The sequence below is a fragment of the Coregonus lavaretus genome (assembly GCF_964263955.1).
Source record: "Coregonus lavaretus genome assembly, chromosome: 6".
In the NCBI taxonomy this organism is placed as follows: domain Eukaryota; kingdom Metazoa; phylum Chordata; class Actinopteri; order Salmoniformes; family Salmonidae; genus Coregonus; species Coregonus lavaretus.
This window is the reverse complement of record NC_139993.1, coordinates 17619300-17629976: the sequence shown is the minus strand read 5'-3', so window position 1 is coordinate 17629976 and position 10677 is coordinate 17619300. Positions and strand designations below refer to the sequence as shown.

Sequence of the window (10677 nt, the reverse complement as noted above, 5' to 3'; positions counted from 1 at the left end):
CATGCCAAATCTTTTCAGTCTCCTGAGGGGGAATAGGCTTTGTCGTGCCCTCTTCACAACTGTCTTGGTGTGTTTGGACCATGATAGTTCGTTGGTGATGTGGACACCAAGGAACTTGAAGCTCTCAACCTGTTCCACTACAGCCCCGTCGATGAGAATGGGGGCGTGCTCAGTCCTCTTTTTTTTCCTGTAGTCCACAATCATCTCCTTTGTCTTGGTCACGTTGAGGGAGAGGTTGTTGTCCTGGCACCACACGGCCAGGTCTCTGACCTCCTCCCTATAGGCTGTCTCATCGTTGTCGGTGATCAGGCCTACCACTGTTGTGTCGTCGGCAAACTTAATGATGGTGTTGGAGTCGTGCCTTGCCATGCAGTCATGGGTGAACAGAGAGTACAGGAGGGGACTGAGCACGCACCCCTGAGGGGCCCCCGTGTTGAGGATCAGTGTGGCAGATGTGTTGTTACCTACCCTTACCACCTGGGGGCGGCCCGTCAGGAAGTCCAGGATCCAGTTGCAGAGGGAGGTGTTTAGTCCCAGGATCCTTAGCTTAGTGATGAGCTTAGAGGGCACTATGGTGTTGAATGCTGAGCTGTAGTCAATGAATAGCATTCTCACGTATGTGTTCCTCTTGTCCAGGTGGGAAAGGGCAGTGTGGAGTGCAATAGAGATTGCATCATCTGTGGGTCTGTTGGGGCGGTATGCAAATTGGAGTGGGTCTAGGGTTTCTGGGATAATGCTGTTGATGTGAGCCATGACCAGCCTTTCAAAGCACTTCATGGCTACAGACGTCAGTGCTACGGGTCGGTAGTCATTTAGGCAGGTTATCTTAGAGTCCGTGGGCACGGGGACTATGGTGGTCTGCTTGAAACATGTTGGTATTACAGACTCAGTCAGGGACATGTTGAAAATGTCAGTGAAGACACTTGCCAGTTGGTCAGCACATGCTCGGAGTACACGTCCTGGTAATCCGTCTGGCCCTGCGGCCTTGTGAATGTTGACCTGCTTAAAAGTCTTACTCACATCGGCTACGGAGAGCGTGATCACATAGTCATCCGGAACAGCTGGTGCTCTCATGCATGCTTCAGTGTTGCTTGCCTCGAAGCGAGCATAGAAGTGGTTTAGCTCGTCTGGTAGGCTTGTGTCACTGGGCAGCTCACGGCTGTGCTTCCCTTTGTAGTCTGTAATAGTTTTCAAGCCCTGCCACATCCGACGAGCGTCAGAGCCAGTGTTGTACGATTCAATCTTAGTCCTGTATTGACTCTTTGCCTGTTTGATGGTTCGTCGGAGGGCATAGCGGGATTTCTTATAAGCTTCCGGGTTAGAGTCCCGTTCCTTGAAAGCGGCAGCTCTACCCTTTAGCTCAGTGCGGATGTTTCCTGTAATCCATGGCTTCTGGTTGGGGTATGTACGTACGGTCACTGTGGGGATGACATCATCGATGCACTTATTGATGAAGCCAGTGACTGATGTGGTGTACTCCTCAATGCTGTCTGAAGAATCCCGGAACATGTTCCAGTCTGTGCTAGCAAAACAGTCCTGTAGCTTAGCATCTGCGTCATCTGACCACTTTTTTATTAACCGAGTCACTAGTGCTTCCTGCTTTAGTTTTTGCTTATATGCAGGAATCAGTAGGATAGAGTTATGGTCAGATTTGCCAAATGGAGGGCGAGGGAGAGCTTTGTATGCGTCTCTGTGTGTGGAGTAAAGGTGGTCTAGAGTTTTTTTTCCTCTGGTTGTACATTTAACATGCTGGTAGAAATTAGGTAGAACGGATTTAAGTTTCCCTGCATTAAAGTCCCCGGCCACTAGGAGCGCTGCATCTGGATGAGCGTTTTCCTGTTGATTTATGGCCTTGTACAACTCATTCAGTGCAATCTTAATGCCAGCATTGGTTTGTGGTGGTAAATAGACAGCTATGAAAAATATAGATGTAGGGAACTAGTTTAAGAGTCTTACTTCCTGTTCAGCACTGTCACGATCGTTGAGAGACGGGTCAGACCAAGGTGCAGCGCGGTATGCGTACATGTTTATTAATACGAATAAACACTTGACAAAATAACAAAACAACGAACCGTGAAGCTCAAACAGTGGCTACAACACAACAAGCCAAACGAGAGTCAAGATCCCACAACTAAGGTAGGCAACCAGGCTACCTAAGTATGATCCCCAATCAGAGACAACGAGCGACAGCTGCCTCTGATTGGGAATCACACCCGGCCAAACATAGAAATACAAATACTAGAATCAAACATAGAAATACAATAACATAGATCTCAAACTGAACTCACACCCTGACCCAACCAACAAGAGTTCTCTAGGTCAGGGCGTGACAAGCACAAGGCCCCAAACACCTACTCAGAGTATTATTACCTCCCAGTCCTTTGATCTTGCTCTGTGAAGGTTGTTCTTCAGCATCCAATTCATGGCAGCCTTCTTCCTATTTGATTTGTGCATGTAAGTTATTGTAGAACGTTTGGTTGTGTTGTCCAAGATGTTTGAGAATGTTGGGTACCAGTGTTGCAAGGTACCACTGTGACATCATAAAGTGGAGTGTAGTAGTGTGCTGTCTGAGGAATTCTAATTCACTGTGGTGCAGTCTTCCAGACAATGCAGTTGTGCTTCAAGTCTGCTCTCTGTTAAAAGGTCTCTGTTCCTGGATGTACTAAGCCGATGGCTGGGAGCCAGTAAGTACCGGTAAGAGACTATTATGCCAACAATAACTTGTTATATAAAAGCTAGTCACATCTGAAACATTAAACTGCACTGAATGACAAAGTGGCAGTATGTGTTCTTGGGCACATGTTTATTTTTTCCCCATGTGCAAATGTACAACATAGTTATGAAAATTGCAACAAAGCGAATGAGTGACTTTACTTCATTCATGTCTCACATCATTTTACCCCTTCTGGAATTAACAGTTTAATATGTTGTGAGACATTAATTACTTATGGGGCCCTTATTTTATTAAACATCTGAGGCCATCTTGCGGGCATAGTGCTATCTGGGCTACAATTGATAAACATTTTAACAATCATACAGTTTTTTCAATCACTTTGGTGCAATTTTCATAAATATGTGGTATATTTTCCCAACGGTTAGTAAATAACTCAAAACATATCATGAAAAAGGCAGTTGTTTCTAAACTCTAAGCACATTTTCAAGCACAATACACAAATTCATACAGTTACTTTTTCATCTAGAAATACATATTTCACATTGCAATACATGTTCATATAAAGTAATTGCTTTTCACAATGCAATGCTCACATTACTTTTGATATGATTTTCTTTTTAATTACTTCATCCGACTGCTCTTAGTTGATAATCACTTAACCGTTGTAAACCTATAGATTTTAAACTGGTTTGTCTACTACGTAATCAAAATGTTATGTTTGTAAAGTATGATATACACTCACTGGCCAGTTTTGTTAGGTACACCCATCTAGTCCTGGGTTGGACCCCCCTTTGCCTCCAGAACAGCCTGAATTATTCGGGACATTCTACAAGGTGTCGGAAACGTCACGCAGTTACTGCAGATTGGACGGTGATACATTACAGTTTTTCTCCATTGGTTTGGCTCATTTCTTGAAACAGAAATTACATTCTCAAAACTCTAAGATCATTTGGCAAAACAGTCTTACAGTTCAGCACAACACTATAGCTCACTTGCAAAAGCTCATATCTCTCCTAAAACTGTTCACTCATGCTTCAAAACTAAATTCCTTTCCCATATAAGGAGTCAGTGCCACGAAAATGGCAAAGATCCTTCTCAATTGCTTTGGCTCATTTCTTGAAACAGACCGGACGTTCTCAACACTCTTGGTGCTTTAGCCAAAATAACGTGGATGGTTCGGCACTGTTACGGTCCGGCACTGTTGGTCCTGTTCCTGCTGGTTTTCCTTTCCCTTTTTTCCCCTGTGTGTGTTGTTTGTGTCTGTCTCCCCCTGCTGTGCAGTCAGAGGATCTAGGTCAGGGGGCGTGGCCATTCTCTCACAAGATCAGTTACATCAAGCTGCAGCTCATTGTCACCAATCAAGCAGCAGTTATCTACCCGGGCTGGACACCTCTCCAGCGCCAGTTCGTTCCTACACTACCTGTGGTAACTTGGCCCGTACAGCACTCTCAGTTTAGTTGTACTCTCTCAGTATTATTGTTGTTCCTGCCACGTTTGTAACCTGTCTCTCCTTCGACCAGATCCCGTCTGTTCCTGCTGCCTGCCTGCCTGCCATTCCCACGCCGCAACCTGCTCCTCTGTTGCCTGATATCCTCGTCATCCAGCTCTCAGGACTACTGGCTCTCTACCCCACTCAGCTCCTACCCCGGCCTGAAGCTACTCCACCCAGAACTGCTTCTCTCTGCCAAAACACGTTGAATAAACTACATCCTAATTCACTCTCTTTGTCCGTGTGTCCGTCTCTGCACCTGAGTCCCCCACCCAACCTAATAGAACGAACTGGCCAAACATGGACTCAGCAGAGATGCCACATGAAACAATGGGTGATGGCGTACAACACGCCCTCCATTCACAGGGAACGCTATTGGGACAACACGACCAACTCATCCGGACTCTATTGGATAACAACCAGCAGTTGTTGGATCAAGTATCTCATCTCACCTCTCAGGTAGCTAACCTGGTAACACTCACTACCCTTCCTCCCTCTGCTTCTCCTCCGCCTGTTCCTCCTACAGTGGCTCCAGGCTCGGCTTCCGCTCCTGCCTTTCGGGAACCCCCTACAACCGCACCCGAACCTTTCGCCGGGGACCTGAACAAATGCCGTGGTTTCCTGCTTCAGTGCCGCTTGGTGTTCCAACAGAAGCCCCTGTCTTTCTCCACGGAATCCTCCAAGGTACATTACGCACTGGGGTTAATGAGGGGCAAAGCTTTGCTTTGGGCAGAAGCGGCTTGTTCTACTCAGCAGATTGCCAGCCTGTCGTTTGACGATTTTTCCTCTCAATTGAAAGTTGTGTTTGATCACCCGGACCATGCCGGGACCGCCACAAAGAGACTATTGAAGCTACGACAGGGCCCGGGTAGCGTGGCTGAATACACCATTGAATTTTGGACCTTGGCAGCCGATTCCAAGTGGAACGACGAAGCTCTTCAGGGAGCGTTTGTTAACGGTCTAAGTGACACGATTAAGAATGAACTAGCTGTTCGTGATGAGCCTGCTAACCTTCATGTTCTCGTTTCCCTTGCTACACGAATAGACAACAGGCTACGGGAGAGGAGACAGGAGAGGGGCGGTCGGGTCCACACCTCTAACGGGGCTCCCTCGCTTTCTGCAGCCCGAGTAACACCACCACTCGGACACCGCCCACACACCTCAGCGGATCCCTCCACGGAACTAGACGAGCCCATGCAGCTGGGCCGTGCTCGTCTGTCCCATGTCGAAAAGGAACGGCGCATACGGGCTGGTGAGTGCATGTACTGTGGGGACCGCACTCATTTCCTGGTTAACTGTCCGGTTCGCCCAAAAGACCAAGCTCGCAGGTAAAAGTGGGCGTACTTGCGAGTGCTATACCTGACTCAATGCCCACAACACCCCGTCTAGTGATCCCAGTTACAGTCCAGTTCAGGAATCTGTCTCTCCCACTAGCTGCTCTCATCGACTCTGGTGCTGAGGATAGTTTCATTGACGCTAACCTGGTCACTCAGGCTGAGATCCCTGTTAAGCCCCTGCCTAAGCCTATAACAGTAACCGCTATTGACGGCCATCAGTTTGCCAACATCACCCACCAAACTGTCCCCGTTTCTCTCATGCTGTCCGGCAATCACAAAGAAACCATCCAGTTTAAAGTAGTCTCCTCCTCGGCCTCCCCCCTTATCCTCGGTTTCCCCTGGCTTAGCCTTCACAACCCCCATATTGATTGGCAAAACCACAAGATACACAGTTGGAGCACTCACTGCCATTCTGTTTGCCTTGGGTCGGCTATTCCGCCCTCGGTCGGCTCCCCTGATTCCCCTGTCAAAACTCCAGACCTCTCTTCAGTCCCTGAGGAGTACCTGGACCTGGCCGAGGTATTCAGTAAGTCCAAGGCACTTTCATTACCACCTCATAGGCCATACGATTGCGCTATTGAGTTACTTCCTGGAGCCCCTTTGCCGTCCAGTCGGCTTTTCAATCTGTCCCGTCCGGAGAGAGAAGCTATGGAAACCTACATAGGCGACTCCCTAACCTCTGGCATCATTCGTCCCTCATCGTCCGCTGTTGGTGCTGGGTTCTTTTTTGTAGAGAAGAAGGACAAAACATTACGCCCCTGCATTGACTACAGAGGACTAAATAACATCACAGTCAGAAATACATACCCCCTGCCTCTCATCAACTCAGCATTTGACTCCCTTCATGGTGCCACTGTGTTTACCAAACTCGATCTACGGAACGCTTACCACCTCGTTAGGATCAGGCAGGGAGACGAATGGAAGACTGGGTTCAATACCCCTCTCGGACACTTTGAATACCTAGTCATGCCATTCGGTCTCACTAACGCCCCAGCAGTGTTTCAGGCCATGGTTAACGATGTGTTGAGGGATTTTCTACACCGTTATGTGTTTGTCTATTTGGATGACATTCTTATATTCTCTAAGTCACAGGATGAACACGTCTCCCACGTCCGTCTGGTTCTCCAACGCCTCATGGAAAACAAACTGTATGTGAAAGCAGAAAAATGTGAGTTCCACCGGCAGTCCGTCCCCTTTTTGGGCTTTATTATCGAGCGGGGACAAGTGTCACCAGACCCTGACAAGATCAGAGCGGTTGTGGAGTGGCCCACACCCACGTCTCGGAAGCAGCTACAACGCTTCCTGGGCTTCGCCAACTTCTACCGCCGCTTCATCAGGGGTTTCAGCCGAGTGGTTGCCCCCCTGACCAAGCTCACCTCCCCTAAGGTGCCATTCCTGTGGACGCCTGAGGCCGAGTCAGCCGTGAGTACTTTGAAGGAACTGTTCACCACCTCACCTGTTCTTATTCATCCAGACACTAGTTTGCAGTTTATTGTGGAAGTGGACGCCTCGGATTCGGGGGTGGGGGCTGTCCTGTCACAACGTTCCCCCACGGACCAGAAGCTCCATCCTGTGGCTTTTTTCTCCAGGAGATTGACCCCTGCTGAGAAGAACTACGACGTGGGTAACCGGGAGTTGCTTGCTGTCAAGTTGGCGTTGGAGGAATGGAGGCACTGGCTAGACGGAGCAGAGCAACCCTTCATAGTCTGGACAGACCACAAGAACCTGGCTTACATCCAGTCGTCCAAGAGGCTGAACTCCCGTCAGGCCAGATGGGCTCTGTTCTTCAGCAGGTTCAAGTTTATTTTAACATATCGTCCTGGCACACGTAATGTCAAGCCTGATGCTCTCTCTCGCCAGTTTACAGACAATGAAGACTCCAGCAATCCTGAATCTGTTCTGCCCGCTTCCTGTTTGGTGGCGGCTGTTCATTGGGAAATCGAGTCCCTCGTCCGATCGGCACAAGAGTTGGAACCTGGACCGGCCGATGGCCCCCCCGACCTTCTCTATGTTCCCGCAGCCGTGCGGCCGCAAGTGCTCAACTGGATCCACACCTCACGCTTCTCCTGCCACCCTGGTATGAAACGAACACTATCGCTACTGAAGAGGCACTTTTGGTGGCCATCCGCCGAGGCTGACGTCCGGGAGTACGTGGCGGCCTGTTCCATCTGTGCCCAAAATAAGGCTTCCCACAGGGCTCCTTCGGGCCTGCTGCGGCCTCTCCCAGTCCCGAGTCGTCCTTGGTCTCACGTGGGCTTGGACTTCGTCACTGGACTTCCTATGTCTGAGGGTAATGACACCATACTCACCATCGTGGACAGATTCTCTAAATCTGCCCATTTTGTTGCATTACCAAAATTACCATCTGCCAGTGAGACAGCCGACCTCTTTGTCCTACATGTATTCCGTCCCCATGGAATACCTGTGGACATAGTGTCCGATAGAGGTCCACAGTTTATTTCTCGGGTATGGAAGGAGTTTTGTTCGGCTCTGGGTGCCTCTGTCAGTCTCTCATCAGGTTTCCATCCCCAGTCCAATGGCCAGACTGAGAGGACCAATCAGGACCTGGAGGCTGCTCTACGCTGTGTGACATCCCAGAACCCGTCCACCTGGGCCAAACATCTCCCGTGGGTCGAATATGCCCACAATTCCCTCACCTCATCTGCCACCGGCCTCTCACCATTTGAGGCGGCTTTGGGGTACCAACCGCCATTGTTCCCGTCTCAGGAAAGGGAGTTAGCCGTTCCGTCAGTTCAGGATAACCTTCGTCGCTGCCGCAAGGTGTGGGTGGACACCCGTGAGGCCCTTCTACGGACAGCAGAGCGTAATAAGAGGGTGGCGGACAGGCACAGGGTAGTCGCTCCACAGTTCCAGCCTGGTCAGCGAGTCTGGCTCTCCTCCAGCAACATTCCCCTGCGCACTGACTCCCGTAAGCTGTCGCCCCGATATTTGGGTCCTTTCGAGATCGAATCCATCATCAACCCTTCGGCTGTTCGGTTGAAGCTTCCCCAGGCCATGAGAGTCCATCCTACATTTCACGTGTCCCAGCTGAAGCTGGTCTCCTCCAGCCCTTTGTGTCCGCCTGTGGATCCCCCTCCGCCACCGCGCATTATTGACGACCATCCAGCCTACACGGTGCGGAGACTGCTGGACGTCCGGAGGCGTGGTAGAGGGCTTCAGTACCTGGTGGACTGGGAGGGATACGGTCCCGAGGAGAGGTCCTGGATTCCCCGACGATTTATACTGGATCCGCAGCTAGTGGCTGACTTCCATAGGGACCACCCTGACAAGCCGGGTGGGTCGCCGGGTGGCGCCCGTTGAGGGGGGGGTACTGTTACGGTCCGGCACTGTTGGTCCTGTTCCTGCTGGTTTTCCTTTCCCTTTTTTCCCCTGTGTGTGTTGTTTGTGTCTGTCTCCCCCTGCTGTGCAGTCAGAGGATCTAGGTCAGGGGGCGTGGCCATTCTCTCACAAGATCAGTTACATCAAGCTGCAGCTCATTGTCACCAATCAAGCAGCAGTTATCTACCCGGGCTGGACACCTCTCCAGCGCCAGTTCGTTCCTACACTACCTGTGGTAACTTGGCCCGTACAGCACTCTCAGTTTAGTTGTACTCTCTCAGTATTATTGTTGTTCCTGCCACGTTTGTAACCTGTCTCTCCTTCGACCAGATCCCGTCTGTTCCTGCTGCCTGCCTGCCTGCCATTCCCACGCCGCAACCTGCTCCTCTGTTGCCTGATATCCTCGTCATCCAGCTCTCAGGACTACTGGCTCTCTACCCCACTCAGCTCCTACCCCGGCCTGAAGCTACTCCACCCAGAACTGCTTCTCTCTGCCAAAACACGTTGAATAAACTACATCCTAATTCACTCTCTTTGTCCGTGTGTCCGTCTCTGCACCTGAGTCCCCCACCCAACCTAATAGGCACAACACCATGGTTCACCTGCAAAAGCTCATACCTCTCCCAAAACAGTTCACGCATGTGTCAAAACTAAATTTCCTTCTCATTTAAACAGTCAGTGGCCCCAAAATGCTTCGTCCCTTTGGCATTGTGTAAGCACTGCAAGTCAAAATGTTTAGATGTTTTGTCACTATGGCAGAGGACCATTGAAATATCCCTCATGTCCACCTTTCAGTCTTAGCCCAGTCCTTCATTGACAATGGTTACTGTACTGTTTTTTGTCTAGCTAACAGAATACAATTGTGTATAAAACTGAAAAAAATAAATAGGATTTTAGGGTAAGAGTAGCCTCCAAGGTTTGACATCACACATTGCACTCATACTGCCAAGGAAATTGTAACCATTATCATTCACACACATAAAGTAACTTCCATACATCAGAGTAAAAAGAAAATGTATACAGCATAATATACTGTAATATAAACACACAAACAAAAAACAATAAATTATATGCAGCCTACAGTGCTGTAAATAAAGCTGGAGTTTCACAACTAACAGTTCTTCACTGGTCGCTGTCCTCACCCTCCTGGCCATCCACACGCTGCTGTCTGTCTGGCCACAGATTCTCGTCCACATCACAGCGTATATTCTCCCTTGCGATGCAACGAGGGAAGAAACGGCGTGCATGTCGCAACCATCCCCTACACTGATCTGCTGTAATATCCTCACACGCAGCGTCCATTGCATGGAGCAGGGACCTCTGATCTTGAGCCCGATGCTCATACACTCTCCACCTCCAAGCGGAGAAATACTCCTCAATAGGATTGAGGAAAGGAGAGTAAGGTGGTAGGAACACCATGACCATCCTTGGATGAGTAGTGAACCAGGCCCTGATGAGCGGGCCACGGTGGAAATTCACATTTTCCCATACAATGACATATTGTGGTAGGTGAGGCCCTACGAGACCGCTCTCATTTTCAGGGATCAAATCAACATGAAGGCGGTCCAAGAAGATGAGGAGCTTCTGTGTATTGTATGGGCCAAGACTGGGGATGTGAGTGGCCACACCATTCTCCGATATGGCAGCACACATAGTTATATTGCCCCCTCGCTGGCCTGGGACATCCACCATGGCCCGGTGGCCAATAATATTACGGCCACGTCTTCGGCCCTTGGCCAGGTTGAAGCCAGCTTCATCCACAAACACGAGGATGTGATGGGTCTCGTTTCCTTCCAATGCCATTATTCTCTACAATAGCGTAAAAAAAGAAAACATCA

The 10677-nt window shown here is 49.5% G+C and overlaps 1 long non-coding RNA gene across 1 annotated transcript; it reads left to right on the top strand.

Moving 5' to 3' along the window:
* Positions 1–3872: 3872 nt before the first annotated feature.
* On the top strand, positions 3873–4392 carry LOC311130423. The gene is made up of 2 exons (XR_014613353.1): positions 3873–4099; positions 4195–4392. It is a non-coding gene; the product is annotated as an uncharacterized lncRNA (long non-coding RNA).
* Positions 4393–10677: the final 6285 nt, after the last annotated feature.